The sequence below is a fragment of the Stegodyphus dumicola genome, chromosome 2 (assembly GCF_044657685.1).
Source record: "Stegodyphus dumicola isolate Sdum_Otavi_A_Nest chromosome 2, ASM4465768v1".
NCBI classification, from domain to species: domain Eukaryota; kingdom Metazoa; phylum Arthropoda; class Arachnida; order Araneae; family Eresidae; genus Stegodyphus; species Stegodyphus dumicola.
The window spans coordinates 166,033,917-166,058,411 of NC_140769.1; the positions used below are offsets into that span (position 1 = coordinate 166,033,917).

At 34.0% G+C, this 24,495-nt stretch overlaps 1 protein-coding gene across 3 annotated transcripts in view; it reads left to right on the top strand.

Annotated features, from left to right (window-relative positions):
• LOC118193914 (neuropeptide S receptor-like) overlaps nt 1-24,495 on the top strand; it is a 1,011,430-nt gene that overhangs the window by 207,868 nt on the left and 779,067 nt on the right. The gene's annotated exons all lie outside the window — the stretch shown is intronic.

Genomic DNA, 24,495 nt, shown 5'->3' on the forward strand with positions numbered 1-24,495 from the left:
ACACCTGCAACTCAAAAAGGCAGCATGTTAACGACACTAATTCAGAAGTCGAACAACAAAAATCAGCGTTATATTTACAAAATTTTCACAGGACTAGTTTCGATGGTTTTACCGAACCACCATCTTCAGCTGCAAAACCGCAAATGAACAAGATAGGAAATAATGATTAGATAAGATAAGAAAGTCATAAAAATCTTTCTGTTCTAGTTAACGATCCTAATTCCAATCCAAATTTGCCTTCGGCTTTTAGAGAAATTATGTTTTAGTTCTGGTTTCGCCAACAGATGGTGCCACTTGCTTATTCTTGTCCAGGCTTTCTTATCTTATCTAATCATTATTTCCTATCTTGTTCATTTGCAGTTTTGCAGCTGAAGATGGAGGTTCGGTAAAACCATCGAAACTAGTCCTGTGAAAATTTTGTAAATATAACGCTGATTTTTGTTGTTTGACTTCTGAATTAGTATTTATTCGGCGTGTTATTGTGTCTTAATGTTAACGACAGTTAAAGTGTGAGTACATTTTTGAGACACCCTGTAGTAATGAATTATTATTTAAGTTATAAGGTTATTTTATGGTTATTAAATTATTATTATTATGATTTAAACATTTAAACCTTTTCTATAACTTCTTTCCGTAATCCTCATAAGGATGAAACTCAGATCAAAAGTATTTAAGTCGAACGTTTTGAATGCTTTTAGTATAGAGTTCTTGATAGCCACGCTTACGGTTTACGTTCTATCGCCCATCTGTTCGAATGAATAATTTGGCTTAATTTAATTCGTTGTTAAAGCCGAATTTAAAAAGCGCCATTAAAGCCAGAATAAGTAAGCCTATTTTTTAGTCTCCGATTATAGCACCTTTAATTTGAATGTTGGTGACTATAGTGATAGATGAGCAAATAGGATAGCTGGCGGCAGCCTTTGCTGTGTTCAAAGAAAAGTTGAAAAAGGGGCAAAGGGGAGATGAAAGCTGGCCAAGATGATTGACAGCAAAAATTGTTGCTTGCCCACGTATTCATAATGAATTGAATGCACACGGAACCCATGATAGCTTGATAAATTTATTTTCATAAAAGAAACACTTTACAGTTCTAGAATTTTGCGCAAAAGTACTTGTACAGCTCTTCTTAGTACGACAGAGTACAATCAGTAGTTACCACTTTAAACTACGAATAATGTTAAACAGAACGCAATGCAAATCGCGTATAAAGAACCAAGCTCGCACGGAGATCGAACTGTGAACTAGAAACTGAGAACTGAATCGAATCGAATCAAAAGTGATTATTCGAAAATTTTCAAACGAAACGCGACGTATCCGGCTGTACGACGAATAAGGCCTAAACGCCCATCATATGTATGTATTGTGGTCGTAGACCCCAGAAGGGAGATCAGTGTATGGAGGAAAAAAAAAGATACTAAAAGGATCAAGAAATGATCAAAACATCGAAAAATATAAAGAAAGAGCTAAACATGTCTGACGCAAAGGAACCATAACAAGCGTGTTTAGCCGAGCTCAGACAGAAATCAAAAGGTAAAATTCTGCGAACTGGTATTCTCTCAGGTCTTATGTAGTTTCCTCCCGGTACCAAGAAATTTTCATTACTTCCCATTTCTCAAAATTACTGGTAGACATATACGTTTACAGTTACATCTAAGGACAAGATGCGGTTGCAATTAAATTATACAGATCAGTTACCGTTATTCAATTACAGTACCAATTACTGTTATACATGGACGGCCCCAAAATGTAGCCAAATGGTCGCTACGTGATTCGGCAATTCCTCTCCGAATTGGTGACAAAATGTAGTCGCCAAAGCCATCGCCGTCTTGGCGATATCTCGCCAATTTAACGAGGTAGCCATTTACCTCAATGTTCAATAGACTTTTTCCGGTAAAAGCTTCATTTCATGTTACAGTTACACAAGAAATACTATTTATACAAGTTCTCTAAATGTAATAAATAACATATACAAAAAATAAAAAAAATAAAAAATCTGAAAGTTTTCAGATTTTAAATTACGCCCAAAGACGCGTTGTTTTAACGTTTTGTGTTACCTTTATTTATTAGCAATCATTTTGTTACCTTTATTTATTATATTACTATTGTTACCTTTATTTATTAGCAATCTTCAGCAATCTCTCTTTTAAGCAAGAAGAAAGGAGATGAGGACGTTGGCGAACGCCGTTTCCTCCAGTCCGTGAAAATGTTTTCTTTATTTATTAAATATCATGTTCTTTGCACGTAAACCATAAAATTCAGTTCAACAGCAATGTCGCAAAATAATTTTAATATCAGCATATCTTTAGAATTTCCGATACACAGTTTCGCGCGCTGGATATAAAAAGGTTTTTTCCCCCGTAGAGTGTTGCCATTGCTCGCTTTTAAATCGTCTAGTTTGTTAATCAAAAATTCGTTAAAGTTTTACAAAATATGATGTCGATAATAAAACAAACTCCAAATTTCAAATTTGGGATTTCAGATTCCCATATTCGCAGTAGGATTAGGTCATTCAAAATTGTATTTCGTAATTTATTAACGAAAACAATAGTCCTTCAGGGACAAAGTCCCTTTGGACTAATTATTATTGGATATTTCCTTAAGCTTCCTTAATTATTAGATTTAGAACATTTTTTAAACTTTTTTTTTAATCTTGTAATGTGAAGGTTTAAAAACTTGATTGAGTCTAGTGAATGAACTCTAAATTAAAAGCCTATATTTTAGTTGAATTTAAATATTAAATTATTGTCATTTAAATTATGTTAATTAATGCTTGGTAGTTTAACTTATTAAAATGATGTATTACTATGTTCTTTTGAGATTTTAAATAGTTTTTAAGTAAGTAACAATTTAAATTGTCTACACTTAATTTGTCTTTGAAGGCTTGTTCTAAAGCTGTTTGCTGCTCTGTCATCTAAGTTGATAATCAGAGCTTGGAAGTAGTATTTATTAAGAACTCCTAAGCTTATCGGCTTGATTTTATCTAATTCTATTTTATGAGTTAATTCTGAAATGATACATTGAGAGATAGTAGTATTCTACATTAACATCGCTACTCGATTTGAAACAAAATTTATGTCATTTGCTAGAAAAACGAAAAGCTTTTATTACATGTAATTGGCTACAAGCATGCTACCACATAATCTGTAGAGCTGATAGTTAACCATTAAAATGTGAAACGTAGACGAAATTCCACCTGTTCCAATAAAATCCTGCACAGGAAAAAAGACACAAAAATTTCAAATGACCTCATATATTTTGAGAAAATTGCCCTAACCACGCGAAATAAAATCGGTCTCCAAAAGGGAACGAACGAAAACCATTATAAATTTCTAAATAAAAGTACTCGGCTGTTTTAAAACTATTTACAGAAATGTAGATACAAATCTTCGGTGTTAAAACGACCTGAATTTATATTTTTATTTTACCATTTGCGTGTTAAATTTGCACTAGGAACAGAGTAATGTATTTAAGTTTTATTTTTTAAACGAGCAAAAATGTATAACACTTTCTAAATGTCTTCTGAAAGATGTATGCAATCCTTCAAGGCATTTTTCTTTTTATTTTTGATTGAATGGCGAGATTAAATATTAGCCACTGTAACAACATTCTTGTAATTTTGGGTTTGACCTGCTATTTTCCTGTTATTTAGTAATAAACTAGTATTTTAGCGTTACAAAATAATTTGTGCACCGATGTTTTCACAAATTTAGAAGTAGTATAACTTGGAAAATAACATTGAAAGAGAATTGTGAAAATTGAGAAATAAAAATCATAAAATAAATTAATGGCTACAAACGGGACCTGGCTTTTATTTTGATAAGAAAACATGTTTGATCGATGTCTCGTGGTTTGATTGATGTCTTATGGCCCACTAAATAAATAGAAAAAAAATTACAAAGAACTTCCTTTTCGGAAAATTCCAAAATATTCTCAGCATAGCAGTACACATATTTGCATCACTTCTGTTTCCATACAAAAGGTACGTAAGGATATAGCTGTCCTCGGGAAGTGTAGTTTACTGAATCCATCGATTAAACCATTCATTCTGGAATTCGCTCCAGTCGACGGTAAAAAAGTCGATGTCGATATGATCTAGAGATCTTTTGGTTATATTAAAAATATAAAATGCAGGTTAAAAAAAAGAATGCAATTTTTCGTTGAGCATCACTAATTTCCTATCATAAAATTATAGTTCACATAGGATGTAATGCTTCATCAATGATACATGTGCATCGAAGCACTTGTCTCCAGAACCTAGTAATGAACTACAAAATGTTATATCTGTATTGGATAACAAATTCATAATCCCTATGTAAAGTATGCTTCATGTCGTGAAGCTTCATTTCGACAGTTATCACAGAAGCATAGCTATGATGTGTACCATTGTCAATATAAATAGCTGATGACATTTGCTGCCCTTTGGATTGCGTGTTTTTACCGTTTAATGCTTATTTCAGAACGCATTATTATATATTTTTTAACACTTTGAATATATCACTTCAAAGCGGAAATAGAAGTACTATTGAGTTCAAATGCATAACCCTCCTCCCCAAAAATGTCCATACGATCTTGAAACAAATTCCTTGCTTGTGTTAAAATTTCATTTGATTTGAAGCAATATGTTGACCACACAATCTCTTGAAATGAATCTTGAGGTTCTTTACAATCAGAGGAAAGGCTGAATTTTGCCCTATTTTAAAGAATATTGTTGCGAGCTAACATCTCTTTAAATAATCATTCCAGATAAGCAGGAAGAAATTCAAGACTTACTATCAAACTTCACGACTTACGGCACAATAAATAGCTCGAAACAGTTCAAAGAAAACGCGGATATTGAGCATTTCCTTAGCACAAGAGAAGTATCAACTCCTACGTAACTTTTAAAATCGCAATTCAATAACCACTAAATCTCACTGATTAAGAACAACTTCCAAGCTCTCGGAGCCATATTTCTGTCGTAAAGGTAGCAAACAATCTCCTAATGAATAACAAAAACTATCTTGAGTTCTGCTTGCGATATTTTGACAATTTAAATGTTATTGAACCGTTCCTTTATGTAAGAATGTTACAAAACCGTTTTTTAAGTTAGAATCCTTCTGATGCAGAATTTTGGATGCCCTGCGACTGCGATGGGTTCATTAATGGTGTCACTAGTGTGCCGGCTGACAAGCGATCGTATTTTTCAAAGAATCCTGCTTCGGTTTGGAATTCAACAAGCAGTATAGGAGTGAACTTATCTTCTTGGTTGCAATATGTGGCTTCAACCTGGATGAGCGCCAATCATGATTGTCTGATGTGTCATTGGGTATGATGGGCGATCTCATCTGATGTCGCCAGCAGTCGTTATATCGAAGATGTTGTGAAGCGCATTCTCTTCATGTAATTTAACAGGACAATGTTTCGCTCTGTGTTGCTAGAAATATCGTACCTATCGAGTATATCTAGAATTTAACAATTCGATAGCTCGCCCATCCTGCAACCAATAATGATCATCGTTAGACTCAACAGAAGCAGTATGGAACGCTGTTCCTCATGCATTAAAAACTTTATGCGACTCAATAATATAATTAGTGCGGGCTCTTAGCAGCTCAAATCAGTTTCACCGAATACTTGGCTTTTAATATTTTTTGATGCTCTCTAAATTTAATCTTTCCTTTGTATTATTACAAGCCTTATGGGGAATAAATTCAATCTATTCGGATGATTCTGATATAGTGTTGCAATTTCACGAAAAGGAGTACATGTTACATTAGAAGCATAGACTTATAAATATGTAATTGCCTCCCAGAGAGGAAAGTGGTTAGTGACTCTGACTGTATCGAATGTACTGAGTTTGAATACCGAAAGCATGGGCGTAAATTAGCTGTCACTTCTTAGGAGGCAATGGCGGCCTATCTATTCGGTGCCTTCATAACAAAATGATCGCAGCTTTCGGCCTTAGTAGTGGCAAACGTTTATGATAACTTATGCCTGAAATTGGAAAAAATAAAAAAAGAATGTGTAATTACGTACAAGCTTATGAATCCAAACTGTAAAAATATTCGATAATCGAAATAAAACTTTAATGTAATTCAGAAATGTTTTGTACCAATATCAAATACAGTGGATGGACAAAAATATGGAAAGATTTTGTGAAATGCATGTTTGAAAAGAAAGATTGATTTTAATGAAATATGTAGGTGGCGCTGGCGGTTTTGACTACTGACGCCACCTATACAACTTCGTAAATGTGCTAAACAGTTTAGTTGTTGTCGGAGTACTGTTATGTGAGGTTGTCATTGCATTATGTCAGAGTTAACAGACTTCGAACGTGGGCAAATTGTTGGAGCACGTATGGTAAGCAAGGTAGCCGAGGTGTTTAGTGTTTCAAGAGGTACTGTATCGAAGATTTATTCGGCATATTTGAAAAGCGGAAAAACATCATCTGCTAAATCACAGCGCGGACGAAAGTGTGTCTTGTGTGATCGTGACAGACGATCATTAAGGGCAATTGTGACGAAAAATAAGAAGACCACAGCTGCAAAAGTTACTGCTGAAATGAATGTTGTGTTACCGAACCCTGTGAGAACGAAAACAATTAGAAGGGAGCTTCATAAACAGGGAAATGCTGGCCGTGCTGCAATTGAGAAGCCATTCATCAGTGATGCTAATGCCCGTAGCAGGAAAAGGTGGTGTTTAAGTCATAAAGCCTGGACTATAGAGCAGTGGAAGCGAGTAATATGGTCTGACGAGTCTTCTTTCACATTGTTTCCCACTTCTGACCGAGTTTACGTCTGGAGAACGCTATCTCAAGCCTATAATACAGACTGCTTGTTGCCAAGAGTGAAACATGGCGGGGGTTCTGTTATGGTTTGGGCAGCCATATGGTGGTTCTCTGCTAGCCCCATGATAACTGTGTCAGGGCACATGACTGCCAAGACTTATGTGAACATTTTGGCCGATCAAGTTCATCCCATGGTACAAACTTTGTTCCCCGATGGTGATGGTGTCTTCCAAGACGACAAAGCCCCTGTTCACACAGCTCACATTATCCAGGACTGGTTTTCTGAGCACGAGGATGAGTTGTTTCATTTCCCCTGCCCACCACAGTCACCAGACCTGAATATTATCGAACCTTTGTGGTCTACATTGGAACGGAAAGTGCGTTCTCGTTATCCACCGCCAACATCGTTATTTGAACTTGCCACCGTTTTGCAGGAAGAATGGTATAATATTCCCTTGGCAAACATACAGGAACTGTATTTATTCATTTCGAGAAGACTGCAAGCTGTCTTGGATGCCAACGGGTTTCCTATACCATATTAAGCAAAGAAACATGTTTTTTTAAAGGTGTTTCCATATTTTTGTCCAACCCCTGTAATTGCTTAGTTACGAAGATAATGGATGCGTTCGACAGAGACAAGAGTTTTGAAAATGCCTTGAAGCATACTTCGGAATTTAAAACATGGATACAGGAATCGAAGAATTTTTTTTTCAATATGCTATTTTCTTGTATACCCATATTGTAAATTTTAAAAAGTTTATAGAAAAATAAATCGTGATGAAAGCAATAACTAGAGATACTATAATGATAAGCTGTTGAAGCTAACGATGTAATTAATATTCCAGTTCATTTTATCGGCTGGCTGGCTGTTGTACTGACATGACTTTGATTATGCTTTTAATAAATACAAACTCTTGTGTATATTAGAACTAAATTTTATATTAAATTGAAGCAATTATGAGATAATTTTTGCCTTCAATATTTACTTAAATGTAATTATACTATGATGGAATATCGATTATTTAACACGTCTCAGGAAGACATTCCTATCAATAAGCTACTTAATGGATTTACATTAAACTGCATCCTTTAGATGGTCAAACGTACCAAGATTATGTCTGATAACTAATTCGACAAGTAATGCAGTGTGGCCTTTAGCTCTAGGCTCAGAACACAGGTAGCTAGTATAGTATTTCAGTGTGCGGTTAATGTCTTAAATTTTAGATCAATTTATTCATGACATAGAAGGTTGAAGTACTTATTAAATGTATTGATAGTAGAGCTGCTTAAATTCAAAGAATCAAATTGTGAAACTATCTACGTATTGCCTCTGATGCAGTATAGAATTCACAGAACGCAAAAATGTTTTTGCAGCGGTATTTCTACATCGTATTGTACAATTATCCTGATTGATTATTAATAGGCATAATTATGTTTGCACATCCATGCACATTTGTTCGTAATATAGACCTGCCTTTTCCTGAAACATTCTAACAAAAACCGAATTTTTTGTGCTATATTATGTTTAATTAGTATTTAATTTTAAGGTTTTATGGCTTATTATCAAGCTATCATTATTGTATTAGCCTATCCTATCGATTCTGTCTTCAGATGTTAGCAGTCATTAAAGTTCATTCAAATAAGAATCATCAAACATTCGGTGCATTATTGGCCTTATTTGCCAATCTTAATTTTTTTTTTCCACATCACTGTATATTCAAGAGAAAAAACACCACTCTGTTTTATAAATTCTTTTATAAATCACAAATGAAATTAAATGTTAATTATTACATTTAAAATTTTATAGATATATTAAATATTTTTAAATCTGTTACATATTTCTACTTAAGTTTAGAAGACAACTATTTTATGTGTATCAATTATGATTAGTAAATTGTAAATATACGTGATGCTGGTAGTTTATGTATTACATTTTGATATAAATTACAAATCGATTTTCATTATCATAACATAACGAACCCAATGGAACTAGATGAATCTCTTTTCCTTGATTCAAAACCTCCAGAAATTCAATAAGTGAAAATGGCTACCATATTTATTAACATAATTTCCTCTTCACACTTTTAGCTCAAGGCTCTAAATTTTTTTTAAATATTCATATAATTTTCGCCGGCCTCATGTCTTAGACAGCAAGTTTCCTTAAATTTTAAAATGGATTCATCTACGTAGTGATTGTTTTCATCTCACTATTTGATTTGCTCGTTCATTTGGGGTTTATGGGCTCTAATTAATGAAGCAATAATGAGTGAAGAACTTCAAAAAAACCGGAATTTCTAATGCTTATGATGTTCCTGAAGGTATGCGGGAAAATAGATTGGACAGCGACAAAGCTGTAGGAGACGATAGACAGCAGTTCCAGGAGCATTAAAGTTTAGAGGCCTAGGCAGTAGACAACAATAAGAGCAGGCGAGATTCCAAGGTACATGAAGCATAAATAAAGATATCTTATTAGCGACTGTTAATGTTAGTATTGCTATGTAATCTTATTGAATTACTAGTTTACTTTAAGTAAGTAATATTGGGATGATTACTAATAGTATTTGCATGACTTATTTCTTATGTTCTTACTTTAACCATTATAATTTCTTATGTTCTTACTTTAACAAAGCACTTAAAAAATTAAATTACTGCATAGTTTTCACTTCTTGATTTTCGTATCATAAAATTAACAAAAACATGGTGGAAAAAACTCGCTAATAATATATACGGTAAATCCTTTTATCATTGATATTAAAATATACCTTTTCTTCGTACGAAAATGTGTGTGTAAAAGTTAAATGTACGTAATATTATCGTAATTTTTCAGTGCGTTCAAAAGCAGATATTGTCTTTTGCATTGAGAGTAAATTCTTCTTATCTAATTTAGCAAATATGAATCTGCTTACGGTAGTGGTTTGGTTTAGTTTGCATAAAGCATTTCATATTGAGTCAACATATTTATATTTTAATTTTATGTATGAATTAGTTTCTGCTGAAGAAAACGTTAGTAAACGTTTAGATATAAAGTTAAAGAACATTACAATGCTATTGATACGCTATAACGTTCATGCAATATTGTTGCGTGCGTACGGGTTCGTTATGAAAAGAATGCACAAGTCCGATGAAAAATGAACAAAAATTCTTAAATTTTCTCAAATTATCATGCAGTATTACAATATCTCACAGTAGTTATCTTTTAACTACTCAAATGTCCAATAGAACGTAATTCAAAACAGCTAAAGAACGCTAATCCGCGAATTCGCTACAATCAACAAGAGCAGTTTTCTAAACAACAACAAACTAAGCAACTACTACAAACTGAGATGTTTTCCTCCTTTTATAAGATTTTAAAATCACGCGCTAGAATTTTCCAGTACTTTCTCGAAATCAAAAAGAGATATTTATTTATTTAATGCACGCGCTCTTGTATTTTCAATTTTCCGGCTTAGCTTTCTTTTAATATTCGTCACGCGCTGCACTGCGCGAGAAATAAAACCATTTAATTTATAATTGAACTAACATTTGCTTTTTAAATACCAAATTCGTAACAATATAAATATTTTTCTAAATAATGTAATAGAAATATAAGAAAACATCCCTATGCGTTTTATTTCTTAATAAAATTACATTATGTATTATTAATCTAACTACTATAATTAAAAATACTAATAATCTACCGATTAATGCATCAATATTATAATACTAATAATCATGTTATATTATAGGAAATGAAAAATGCAATAAAACAAAATGTCAGAAACAAACAACCACAAAAAATGTAGGCATTTATAGTATACTAGAAAGCCCGGCGGTCATACGAAATGACCGCTGTTCTAGATATTATAAATTGTAATTAAAAGAATTTACGCAAAGGTGTCTGTTAATTCAAACTGAATTACCCAGGGCAGGCGGCGAGGACGCCCCTTTGCTTACTGCCCCACGGGGTTTGCTCCTTCTACTTGCTTAATTGTCTAAAGTAGAGAGCAATGGAGGAAACCACTGGCGGTACATTTCTTAAGAGCCCACCGCTAGCTCAATAAATAAAGGTGATTTAAATAATAAAAATATTAATTCACATGTCAAAGATCTGTTAGTGCACAAAATTTCTTGTGTAGATCTTTCCATCATTTTTGAGCTCGCCTTGCAGAGGACCATCAATTATTTTTTAATTTTACTTCCATTCTTTCACGAAATCTTCAACATGCAACGTAAAATTGACCGTGTCCAAATGCAGGCTCAGGTAAAAAAATGCCAACACGAGTAACCCTTTGCGGCACAGTGTGTCCGGTCTGGACACACTGTGCCGCCGGACACACTGTGCCGCAAAGAAAACGTACAGAACTGTACGCACAGAAAAATTGAATGAAAAAGGATTTATAGAATACTCTGAACCTTCTTTATTTATAGTCCATATATTTTAGCCATGTTTAGTTTTTTAAGACCCTCATTTTTCAAAGAAATCTTCCAGATTTTTTTAGGGTATAAAAGGAATTGTTTGAAAATACATTTATATGTTGTTTTTTTGGCTGTATGCCGGGCTCACCGATAATCTAGGACAACTGAGGGTCTGTATCCTTTGTTTCTCTGCATCTCATCGGTCAGTTCATTGACAGCAATGCCCATTTCAGCACTCTTTTCGAAGCTCTATTCAATCAGTGCACACCTACAGAATTAAAACGATAAGTGCTTCACAAAATTTTACTTGTGTACTCCTCTAGGCCTAATTAGACTGCCTACCTCTTTTTTTTTTTTTTTTTTTTTTTATTATTATTATTAAAACTCCAACTGTAAAAGGTAGCGTGATGGAAAGGGTTAAGCGTTTGGCCCTGAGACTTATTGATGGTAATAGCAACGACAAGTTTTACAGGAAATTGTCTACGTCTCAAATGAAATGGCAATCCTGTGTCGTGGCAAATTTCCTCCATTGGCTAGTACAGTTACGCAGGCAACCAATAAACTATCGGTGACAAACAGATGCTTAAGTCGCATATATATATGGGGCGAAGTAACATCATCACCTCCGAAACGGCTGGCTCCCGAGCTTAGCGAAGCACACCGCTGGATTCCGCAGGTCCGTGGTACACGCCATTTTGACCATTCGCGTCTTCGTGGGACTCTTAATTAGCCGAAATATTAATTAAAAACTAATTTTCCCCTATGTTTTCGCTACATTTTCCACTGTCTTTCTTGGGTTTTCCCTATTAAAGGGCTATTTGGCTACGTGCCAATTTTTTTTTCTCGAATATCTACGAAACGGCGCCGAGTTGAAATTCGAGACGCGTATCCTCGGATTCCAAAAAAAATTCTCCAAATCCATCGATACCGTTTTCGTCTTCGTACTACTTTAAACAGCCGAGATATTAATTAAAAACTGCGGAAACGTTAATTTCTGTGCTGATTTTTCCAAGTGGCAACAATAAACTATCGGCGGCAAACACTTAAGCCGCTTAAATATATAAATATTTTCATTGGTTTTTGATCATTCTGAGATGCTGCTCCCAAGAACCAAGCTCACACCTGATTCGCCAGCTTCTGATCCCGACTCTTGACAGACTAAAACTCAGCTCTCCCCCACCACTGCCACCGTAACCAGATGGCGACACGTGCACGAACTCATTGTCGACTTTTCTCTTTTAGCTTCTACCTCATGATTCTCCTATTTTTAGATCTACCTGAGTTCCCTCAAAATCATGTCCTTCGAGAAATCTCTGATATTACTGGGAAGTACTGCTTTAAGCAGTAGAAACCCAACAAACCACCTTAGTATCTTAGTATCTTAGATCATTCTGATTTATAATAAGAAATAGCAAGATCATCTTGAATTCTGGTGAATATTCTGTCATCTAGCGTTTGCTTTGTTTCATCTACGGTTCCCAACATGGAGGAAAATATCACGGATATATTCAAGACTCCTTTACCGTCCACTAAGGCCATTAGGAAAAGGATCTATGATTTAAAAATGGATCACCTCACTAAGTTCACAAGTACGTTTAGAACTAGGGATGATTACGAAGAGAGTCTTCGTGATAACGCAAATCTCGAGAAAGAAATTGAATATTTTGGAAATTTTACTTAAAGAACTTGAAAAGAAAACTAAAAACACAAATGAATCTTTTAAATCCATCGCTGAAAATACTAAGGATGAAAAGATGATAAAAATACTCCCTCAATTTCAAAGACATCAAAAACTAAGAAAAAACGTACTGTCACAGATAGCGAAGGTTTTATTTGCCCTCGTAACTCTGTAAAACGTCCGATTACGAACAACTCTCCAAAAGAAGCCCCTCATGCTAACAAATTCTCCACTTTAAATAGTGATGACCAAATGGAAGAAGAAACTCCAGACACTCAGAATTCTCAAATTAAAAACAACATGTTCCTCCTATTGTTCTCGATGATTTCACCGGGGACTGTGATGAGCTAAAAGCCGAAATTGTAAGTAACGGTATCACCCATTACTTAGGAAATATGAAAGGAGATAAGTGATCAGAAGACTCTGATCACTTTAGATTTATCACAAGCACTAAGCTTGTGATAGGGTGGAATCCACTACCACACTTTTAAGCCAAATCATGAAAAACGATTAAAATCGGTTATCAAAAACCTTTCCAAGAATTCAAATACTGAATTAATCAAGCATGAATTGCAACAAAAGGGAATTCCTGTCCTTAAAGTTCGACAACTCGCGACAGTAAAAGACGGCAATACATTGAAACTTCCACTTTTTCAAGCTGAATGCAAACGAAGTATTGAAGGCAAGAAAGTCTATGATATTAAGAAATTAAGAGGATTAGACATTTTTATCGCTTCTTACAAATAAAAAAAGCCCCGTACAATGTCATAAATGCCAACGTTATGGCCATACCAGGGAATTATGTAATTATACAGCGAAGTGCATGAAATGTGCAAAGCCTCATAAAACTTACACATATACTCAAAAGAAAGAGGACAACAAACCTGCACGTTGTGCCCTTTGTTGAGAAAACCATGTCTCGATTTATAAAGGTTGTGTAAAACACCCTAATAACATTAAAAAGCCATCGCTGCAGTAAATTCCAAAAAGGCAGCAGAAGAATGCAATAGATTTCAATATAAAGCTGCTGACTTCCCCACCCTTTCAAATGAACCAACTAAATCAGCTTGGGCAACAAATAACACTGATAGTTGAAACGAAACTTCAATCTTTTCATGAATTAAAATTCACATAAGTAAGGCTAAAGAATTCATACAGAAATTCAAAACAGCAAAATCATTCATGAGTAAAATCGAAGTAGGCATAGCCGCTTTTGACTACTTTACGAATATTGATTTGGAGTTCTAGTTTGATTAACTACAATTCCACAACTGCATCTTTATAGTTTCAATCATTTAATCATCATCTTGTATATAGCGCACTTCAACCATGGACCTTATAAGAAATAGACTAACCCAAACAAGTTTTCTCCCTCGTCTGAGGCGTTGCCTGCTGTCACTTTGATCACATCCGGAGGAGTAGGGACGACTTGTAGAAATTTAACATTGGTTGCCTATTGTAGCGTGTATAATTGTCAAGAAAAAGCTGGTTGTAGCGCCTCATTTCACAAATTAGAATTTCTACATATTTTTATTTTTGAAATTGAGATTGATTTTTAAAAATTTAGCATATTTATCAAGCATAATTAACGTTCCAAATAATTATAAAGCTGTTGCATGCTTTCAGGAGTGAATATTTTTTTAGATTTTCCTATGCTGTAAGGAAATTTGTAACTACTTCTTTTAGAAAATAATATTTTAAATCTGAACTAATAGAAAATTTCAAACAAGCAATTTTCTCTTGCAACTTTTATGCTTTTTATTGGTGTAAATAAGTAAAAAATACTCTAATATTTAAAAACGAATTTTGTGAAGTTTTCTTTAAAATTTTAAATTGTGCTGCTTTTTTTAAATTATAGATGAGTATTATAGCACGATTTCTATAAAGGAATTTTATTTCAATTATATTTCATAATACATCATAGTGAGAAACACTTTTAACTCCTTAAAAATTTTTATACATTTAATTCTAATATTAAAATTGTATTTAACCGTAATAATTAATTTTACTTGTATTTTATAGTGATTATTTTTTTAAATTTACTTTTAGTTTTGCACAAGATTTTTTTTATTTACTGTTAATTTAATTTATTAGCCTAAAGGGGCGGTAGCCTAGAAAGACTGTTAGTTTCGAAGCGGCATTTTGCGCTGCTTTACTATAAATGTCCCTGTCTCCTTGCAAATTGTTTTTACCAAATATTATCGCACTGTATTATATGTAAAGAAATTAAATAATGAAGAATCTGCATGAATACATGTATGTTTCTCGCACTGTGACAAAAACGACAGTATCTAGAGCCATCCAATTTTGAATAATGTAATCCTCCACCCGAACATGGGCATCTGGACGGCCGAATTTCGAATTTGTTTTAATCTATTTCCTATTTTGTAAAACTTCAACGAATTTTTGATTAACAAACTCAACGAGTTTAGGGAGAGCACTGTACGGAAAATAACAGTTTTATCTCCAGTGCGGAAATTCTAAAGATATGCTGTTTTCAAACGTATGTGGTTTACGGGCGAAGAACATGATATTCAATAAATATTGGAAACACACAAAACGTTAAAAAATGTTCCTTTTGGGCGCAATATAAAATCTGAGTGCATCTAAATTTTATTTTACCTCTTATTTTTCCCTTCATTACACTCAGAAAATGTTATGCTCCGAATTTTATAAATTACTAAATTAAATATTCCACTTTAATATTAATAAAAAGAGTGATGTGATACAAACGCCATAGGTTTCAGTGTTAAAGTAAACCAGATCGTCCCTACTCTTTCTTGCCGACATGTCGGTGACGCGCGCCCCGCCCACTGGGTTAGTCTAACTCTTATAAGGTCCATGACTTCAACTTGTAATTTGTACATACTTTAATTACTCAAGAATTTTCCACTCTGGACTAAGTGTTTTTCTATTTCGTATTCTAAGTACCGCATTGGTTCTCAGAAGCCACGCCTACAAGTTCAAGTTTTTCATTTTTCATTTAAATATTATTGTGTAAATAGTGCATCTTGTTTTTTTTTTTTTTTTTTTTTTTTCCCCTCATTGCTGTGGACTATGTTTTAAGGGAAAATACATGAATTTATTACATATTAAGTGTTTTTATCGTTAAATTAAGAATTTTTAATGAACATTGCTGATTTCGATGTCGACCAACCAGGTGCCTTCTCAAGATCACATGACTTCTCCTGTGACTGCCTCCACGCCAGCGTAGCGCAAGATGAAAGATCATCTTTCGTTCTTACTTTACATACTCATGAACTCTCATTTTGAATTTTCGCCTCGTGCGACGATGTACTAGAAGTACATCTTCGATTTTTTTTTTTTTTTTAAACCAAGCAAATGTTTAAATGGTTATAATTTTCAGGATACTGGTTAGAACTCTTTGTAGGTAATGCCAGCTGTAAAGATAAGATCTAAGATTTTTTTTTCCAAATGAACTTTATCACGTTTCAAGAAGGGTCCTCAAAATGCATAATATTTTTATAAAACCAAGTGCCCATCTCAGGCTTTCCTTTGCATAATTTTATGTTTGTTATTGGCTCGACCTGTTTTACAAATATAATGGGATATAAGAATAACACTCATGTACAAATAGTTATTACCTATACGGGTACGCACATAAATTAAAAAGGATTAATAGAAATAAAGACATTTATATAAATAAATATCATTCAGACAACAAAAAAGCAATTCATTAGCATAGATACACCATAAATATCTTCTGCCATGCAAAGTAACTTGTTTTTTATTTATACTAATTTATGTCAGTCTTTTTATGTTATTTTAATTATACCACGAAACAGAATTGCATGTATATATATTTGCTTGCTTACTTTGAACTTGCCGACTTAATTGCATTCCACCTACGAATACGTGATATATATATATTTCCACACAAAAAATTAAATAAATTCATTATTAAATTATTATACCATCTTCTTTATGGAAAGGAATTTCAAATTCGAGTAAATTTGATTAACATCAAAAATGAAAAAGCCTTTCTCGAGTAATTTAAAAGTTAATTTAAAAATATTCTACCTACGCATAAATGAAACTGTCTCAGTTTATGAACGCTTAATGAGCTATTCATGATGTGTCTATAACTTCAACAACATATCAACTATGCATCTTTCGTACAAATGAAAGAAGAGTTTGTGTTATGTATATAATAAATTTAGTCCATCAGTTTCGTAACAATAAACCAAATTGAACAAAACAAAATCTCATCGTGTTTTTCGTTAGTTTATTATTTACTTTGTTGTCATATTTTAAGCCCAAGGTTCACTTTATGTGCTTAAAATCCATCACTGAGTAAAAACTTACAAAAAAATAGAAATATAAAATAAAATTTGAAAAATAATATTATAAATAAAAATAGTATTTAAAAGCTCATACATTTTTCTATCTTATTCAGTTTATGCATACACGTTTTGCATCCGAATAATTGGTTATTAGGAAGATAAAATATATCTCTATATGTGCAAATATTACTTACATAAAAATATTGAAAATTGCTAATTAGACATCTCATGATTTTAATAAATGTTTAATTCAATCAGTCACATTAAACAGCAGAAAAAAATATTCTTAAGAAATGTGTTTATTACTTTTAAGTTGCTTAGTTTATTACTTAGTAACCTTCTAGATTAAATCGGAAAATAGCGTAGGATTTACTGAATATCGAGACGCTGGCGCATGGAAGATAAACGTATTTTATTTCCGATAGCGGAAGCGCACTTCTTTCATACAGCCGAGTTTGTTAATTAAAACTGAAAGACTTTTACATTTTTCCGAATAGTAACAGTCTTTTGCGCTGGAGAGGTATATATTTTTGATATCTTACACTGTTGCCATTTCTTGCTTTCAAATCATTGAGTTTGTTGATAAAAAATTCGTTAAAAGTTTCACAAAATATGAAATAAGTAATAAAAAGCGGAATGTTTCACATTTGTTAGATAGAAATTATTAATTAAGGAGTAACTGACACTACAAAAACTGCATATCTTTATTTAGATATTATTCTTCCCGAAAAAAATAAATCAATAAAGATTTCATGTTTTGATATCGTTAGATTCTCTACGTCTGAGACAATAAAATTTACTTTGTGTTGAAACTTACCAACAGACATTACACAAAGTGATCTTTAATTCTTTGAAGACCAGATCGGCCCAGACAGCCCTTCATTCAAACGACCAATACCCCCGCAAACGGCCGTAATTCTGATGTTGTTTTCTTCCCTCCCCTATGGTATACTGCAGCAGGTTCAGTTTAACCAAATGCATTGTATCAGTTTATTGCAAACAGCTTGTCCTAAAAGGATTTATTTGTGGTTTCTTATCTGTATTTGTTAGACGTAGAAAGGATGTCATTTTAAACTTTCACTCTTCTTTGTGCGTGAATGGATAGGGAGGGAAGGAAATTGCTGTGACTCTCCAAAACCATTTCGGGCGGTTAGGTATTTCACCATACATGTTAGCGAAGGCTTTGGTAAGTTAGGTAGACTTTGGTAAGAGATAAGTGTTTCACAAAATGGGACGGGTGATATTACCCATCAAGGTGGACAATATGTGCAATGAAGACCAGCACCGCATTCCACTCAGTGTCAGAAAGAATAACTTCGAAACAAAACCTTTCTCTAACAATCACCAGGAAAACGTTTTTGCGTGTACTTTTGGAAAGACAGTTTTGAAATAATGAAACAAGCATAAGTCATCACTTCTGACATAATTTGTGCTTTTCAGTCAAATCTCAAAAACATAATCATCAAGCGCTTGCCATAAACTGCAAATTTCAGTAGAAAGAAGCACCGTTGACATTTGCAAGTGGTTGCTTCATCAAGGTTGAACAGAAAATCAGCCCAAAGAAACGTTGCTCTTTGAAAGCTTCAAATCTGGAATACGTCAGATTATTACCATGACAACATCATTTGAAATGATTTCAGGAAAGCCATGGTAGATTATATATATATAAGGAATCTGCAGATAATGTTTAATAGTCAATCAAATGGAAACGGACATAAAGCGCAACAGTTGCAGCTTGACCAATTTTCGATATGTCGTTTTGCATACCAGGCTACCTTCGCTTGTGTTATTTAAATTCCGTGCACACAAGCATTCATTCCGAGTATAGATTATCCAGTCTTTAAATATTGATGAATATTCTCACTGGCTTGGGTTTGTGAGATGGATGCTTCAAATAACAACTAAAAATTTGCAGTTTTCTGCATTAATGTTACTCGGTAATGAAGCCTCATTTAAGCAATAAGGAATTTTCCACACTTGTCATGAACATGTCTGAGCTGGAAGCAATGCCAGCAATGTGTTTCGTAAATCTTAACAAAGATTTGCGATTTGCGGGGTCATTTGAACAGGTATCCGCGGTGAGTGCCTCGTGGGTCCTTTAACCAGACCCTTAACCAGAACGTCTGACCGGCACAGTGCATCATCAGGTTTTCTTGGGAGAAGTATTTCCCTATTCACCGTCTGATATATACGCGATCACACACACAGACATTTGGTTTGTGCAATATGGAACCTAACGAACATTTTTCCATAGTGCAAATTTTCCCTAATTTTCCTCATATTTAGGACAGTGGATAGTCAAGGAAAGGGTGTCCCAGTCTTTCATTCTTTGGTATGAACTGTGCAACGGTTTATGCATTTTGAAACCACTTTAAGTATCTGCTTTGAGACTTTCGGTAATCTAAATGAAACTATATAACATGTGATTTCATTAATTCTCTTATCTTACTTTGGAAGTTCAATTTGGATATGGGACATAATTTATCTAACAGTCTGCGTGGATTGCGTAATTAGGTATTATTGTAAATATTGTTCTTTATGATAGGTACTTTCAATTTGCTGAAACAGTTGATGGACATCCTATGCGTTCAACCTGAAAATAATCTGAAACATGTATTATTTATTAAATTGTACATGCATCCCAACTTGATTGAAAATAATATTAATTTTTTTATAAAATGCTAAGTAATGCTTGGAAAACGTCATTCAAGTTAATGCACTGGAAATGTACCAAATTACAACTATATTCAAGATACTACAGCAGTTTAGTTCAAAGATACCAAATTAAATACTTTCAGTTTTTATATATCGATATAAATTACATTTTACAAGACTTTGCGTTTTTCTTTCCTCGGCTACTAAATTAATTCTAACTTAAAGTGTTTCAATGGAATTACATAGAATAGCATTTATTATTTGCTGAATTGTTTTTATAAGCAGCATGAGTTTTAATCTCGAATGACGTTAGTCTAATCAAAAAGTCAGAACATACTTTCGGGTTTAATCAAAGAAAGTTTCATAATCAATCCAGAAATGGATTTTGAAATGCGAGTCGGCGCGTTGGAAAAGCAGTTGACAATATTGATTTTTCAATTTTATACTACCTTGGTATCTGTTGCAGTTTCTAACCATCGAGGTGATTATAAAATTTATAGTCAATCAACTTCATAACTTAAGTTCTGGGAACATTGGGGGTTGTTTAATTAGTTATTTAGTTAATATTTTGATTTGAGGTTTGGTTTGGTTTATGTGATTACGGCAAAGCCTCGGGGGCTATATGTCTAAGGGAAGGGATGCATTCGTGGAGGACTTCGTGCCCTAAGGGAAACTGCCTCATATACACGTTACACATGGACAAAACCACGTAAACGCTCATGTAGTCAGCCCGTACGCGGAACTCGAATCTCGGACTGAACGACCAGTGGTCAGCGACTTTATCGCTCAGCCGCTGGTGGACCTGTTTTGCTTTTAGAGTGGTAATTTAAAGGATTTGTTTACCTAATTGAATTTGTATCCATTTGCTTTGTGTATAAGCCTTTAGTTCTTAAACAGAACTGAACTTCACTTACTTCTGAGTCCAACAGCATTTAAATTTAAAAATGGCTCATCTATGATAATTATTATGGGCAAAATATTTTAATGGGCATTAGTGGCAATTTTTGTTACTAACACCTATTGGACATTTGATGGTTTTCTGATGTCTTAGAAGATTCTAGGAAACGCATTTTCGAAGATGTGTTGCTAGTTTTTTCCGGAAACGTTTTTAAGCCCGCATAATGCCCTATATGCATGTATATGGCTCCGAGGGCTAGGATGAATAAATTCTTAATCAGCTCTGAGAATCTGCAGTTTAAAGAAAGTTAGATGAATTGCGTTTTAGAGTGAACTGAGTGAGTTCGGAGGGATTTACGATAATTTTCTTGCAGTAAAGAGCCATTTTTAATCTTCTTGTTCTCCTTAAACTATTTATTGCTATTTATTTTACTAAGTATTTTTATTTTTTATAAAAATTATCAATTTCTTCCCGCTCAACTGGAATAATAATTTAAAGAGATAGTCAAGAACCCGTAACTAACGATACTTAAGTCAGCCATAATTTATTTTAGCTCAAAGGGGCAATTTAGTCAGAAGGGCTATTAATTTCGTTTTGGCATTTTGCGTTGATTCACTATAAACGGCGTTTCATTTTTCAAATTATTGCCAACAAATATTAGAGTCATGCATTATATTTAGCGAAATTAAGTAATAAAGAATATGCATGAATGTTTATATATTTCTCGCACTGTGAAGAAACAGCGGTGTTTAGAGGTATCAAATTTTGAATGACGTAAAAACATAGCAGTAATGCTTCTCATAACATAACATAGCAGTAATCCTCCTACGAAAATGGGCGTGTGGAAAATCAAATTTGAAATTTGGAATTTGTTTTATTACCTATTTAATATTTTTTTAAACTTTACGAAATTTTTATTAACAAACAAACAATTTCACAGCAAGCAATGGCGACACTGTACGGAAGGGGAAAAAATATCTCCAGCCGGGAGACTGTGTATCGGAAATTCTAAAGATATGCTCTTTTGAAATAATTTTGTGGTATTATTGATTGTTGAACTGAATTTTATGGTTTAAGTGCGAAGAACATTATATTTAATAAATAAAGGTAACATACAAAACATTAAAAACGCCTATTTGGGAGTAATATAAAGTCTTTAAACTTTCAGATCTTTTCTCCCCGAAATGAAACTCTGATCTTTTTGTTGATGAAAAGGTTTCGAGTGGTTTATATACTAAATATTTAAACAAATAGATTTGTAAAGCATTTATATTTTTGTGATAACACTGATTTCATGTAAAATTTGAGATGTTACATACCATGTTAAGAAATGAATTTCAAAATATATTATTTATCGTATGATGAATGAGCAATATACATTTAGAACTCTGAATATTTCAATGGCAGTAATGTTCAAGAGGCAAATATTTTTTCGTCTTTGTCAATAAATTGTCTCCCGATCGCTTATTTTATAAATTATCAGATAAATCTATACTATGTCTTCTTAGAATCTTTAAACTGAGAAGCATTACTGCTATGTTTCTTAAAACAATAAGAGAAAAAGTAATTGCATCCAGCAGTGCAGTCAACTTTTGTGTCCTTAATTATTCAAAGATATTTGCGGTTTTATAAATCTTAAATAAAGCAAATAAACCTTCCATTTTATAAGCAACAAACCTTTGAAAGTAACGAGACATTTCAAGTTTGAAAAATTATTCACGGTAAGATATGCACTTCCTGGAAAACTTTATGTTTTAGTAAGTAATATCTTTATATTTATTTCTTATTTACTTGAATTACTTCCACATATCTCACCTTTTCTATCTTTTCTGATGGCTAAAGAAAACACATACTGCCCATTGTAACCCACATCAGATATTTTCATTGCTTCCGTTGTTATGGATTATATCATAGCAAAAGAATAAAAAAAGGAACGACAGAATCGATTTTGTCATCATATAATCACTTTGTTGACGTATCTGCTGAAGATCTACGTTACGTACATGCCACCCCAGCAGCTGCAGTAAGAGATAGGCTTACTTAGCTGTGCTCCTACAATTATCCTTAATTTCCTTTCTAGCAGATTATCTGCACTTTGCCTATCATATCCGTGGTGAGTTATGACAGCATCCTTTTAAATTTCCTGTTATTTGTAAGTTGCGAATATATCCGAACTAATTGTTCCACAATAAATTACATTGTTTCAAGCAATTGTTTATTTACGCTTTGCAAAGAATTTACATTATGTATGCATTATAAGGAGTTTGCATTTTGATTGCAAGTCCATTAAAATATTTTAATCTGTAGGTAGATATTTTGGAAGACTGTAAAAATTAAATGTAGAAAGGTGTTAAGAATTTTTACGCTATCTCTGAGATCGCACCTACCAGTTTGCTCTTCCAGTCGGTCCTGCCATCCTTTCTTTTTCTTCTTCTTTTCTTATCCTAAATACACTGCTGGTCATTAAAATTGCAACAATGAGCTGACGAACGTCAAAAGAATATGAATGGAAGAAGAGGTTGGGCTGTGCAAATGATTAGTATTTCAGCTAATTTAGACGACGCAGGAAGGAGAAACGATATCTGAAGCGCTGCATAAAAGAAAAGTTGTGTAGTGGATTTCTCATTTGGAAAGCGCTTTGTAAGGTCGGAGTTGGCTCAGAATATCGTGTTATGTATCGAATAACAATAAGAAAGGCTTACCCGCAAATGTCAGAATGTGATACAGGCTGGATTGTTACCCGTCGAGAGTGTGGATTATCGTTCCGTGATATCTCCCGTTGCACTGGTCAACATTCAACCACTGTCATGCGAATATCGAATCAAGGGGTTGTTGAGGGTCATGTTGAATGGCATGCAGGATCTTAAAGCTCTCCTATGAGTAACGCCTGAGAGAACAGAAATATTGTGAGCTCAGCTCTGCAAAACCGGACAACCACATCACATTAGTCAGGGAATGGGTACGTTTGTAGCACACCTAGTATCCGCTCGTGCGGTGCATCGACGTTTGCAGCCGCTTGGACTATCAGCCCGATGACCATTACTCTGGCTTCCCTTGACAATGGAGCATAGAGAGAGACGGCGACTTCTAATGGCCGTATATGTTTCTGGAGGCTCCGAGGAGACTTCACTTCGCCTGATTGCATTCATTATTGGCATAGGGGCCCTGCACCTGTTATAATGCTTCGGGCAGCCACTGGGTGCACGACACGCACATCTCTAGTTCGGATCGACGGTAATTTGAACGCAGATTGGAACATTTATGTTGCACGTCATGTTCTTATCTTCCTCGATAGAATGGGTATTCGATTGCTGCCCTGGCCTGCACAGTCTCTATATCTGTCATCCGTTGAAAATAACTGGTCATGGGTTGCTGAGAGACTGGCGGACACCCTTCTCCAGCTAATACGGTTGATGAAGTGTGGCATAAAATTGAAGCAGCATGGAATGACTTTCCGGTTTCTGTCATCCAAGCCCAGTTCGTCTCTATGCCTAACCAGGTAAGGGGCGTTTTAGATGCTAAGGTTGGCAGCTGTTTCTACTAATTTCGCACACCTGTAAACCCCCAATCTGGTTACAAATTTAATGATTTTATCTTCATACCATACTGTTTTAGTATAATGAATACCTTTTTTGCATTCGCTTTCCTTCATGGCGTTGCAATTTCAATGGCCGGCAGTGTATATTGTTTTAGTTTCTATAGTACGTGACTTCGGTAAATTTCGTATATACTGAAAATCGTAATGCGTTTTAGAATTATGAATATTCCATTACATCCATTATTTTCCTTTTAAAAATTCTTA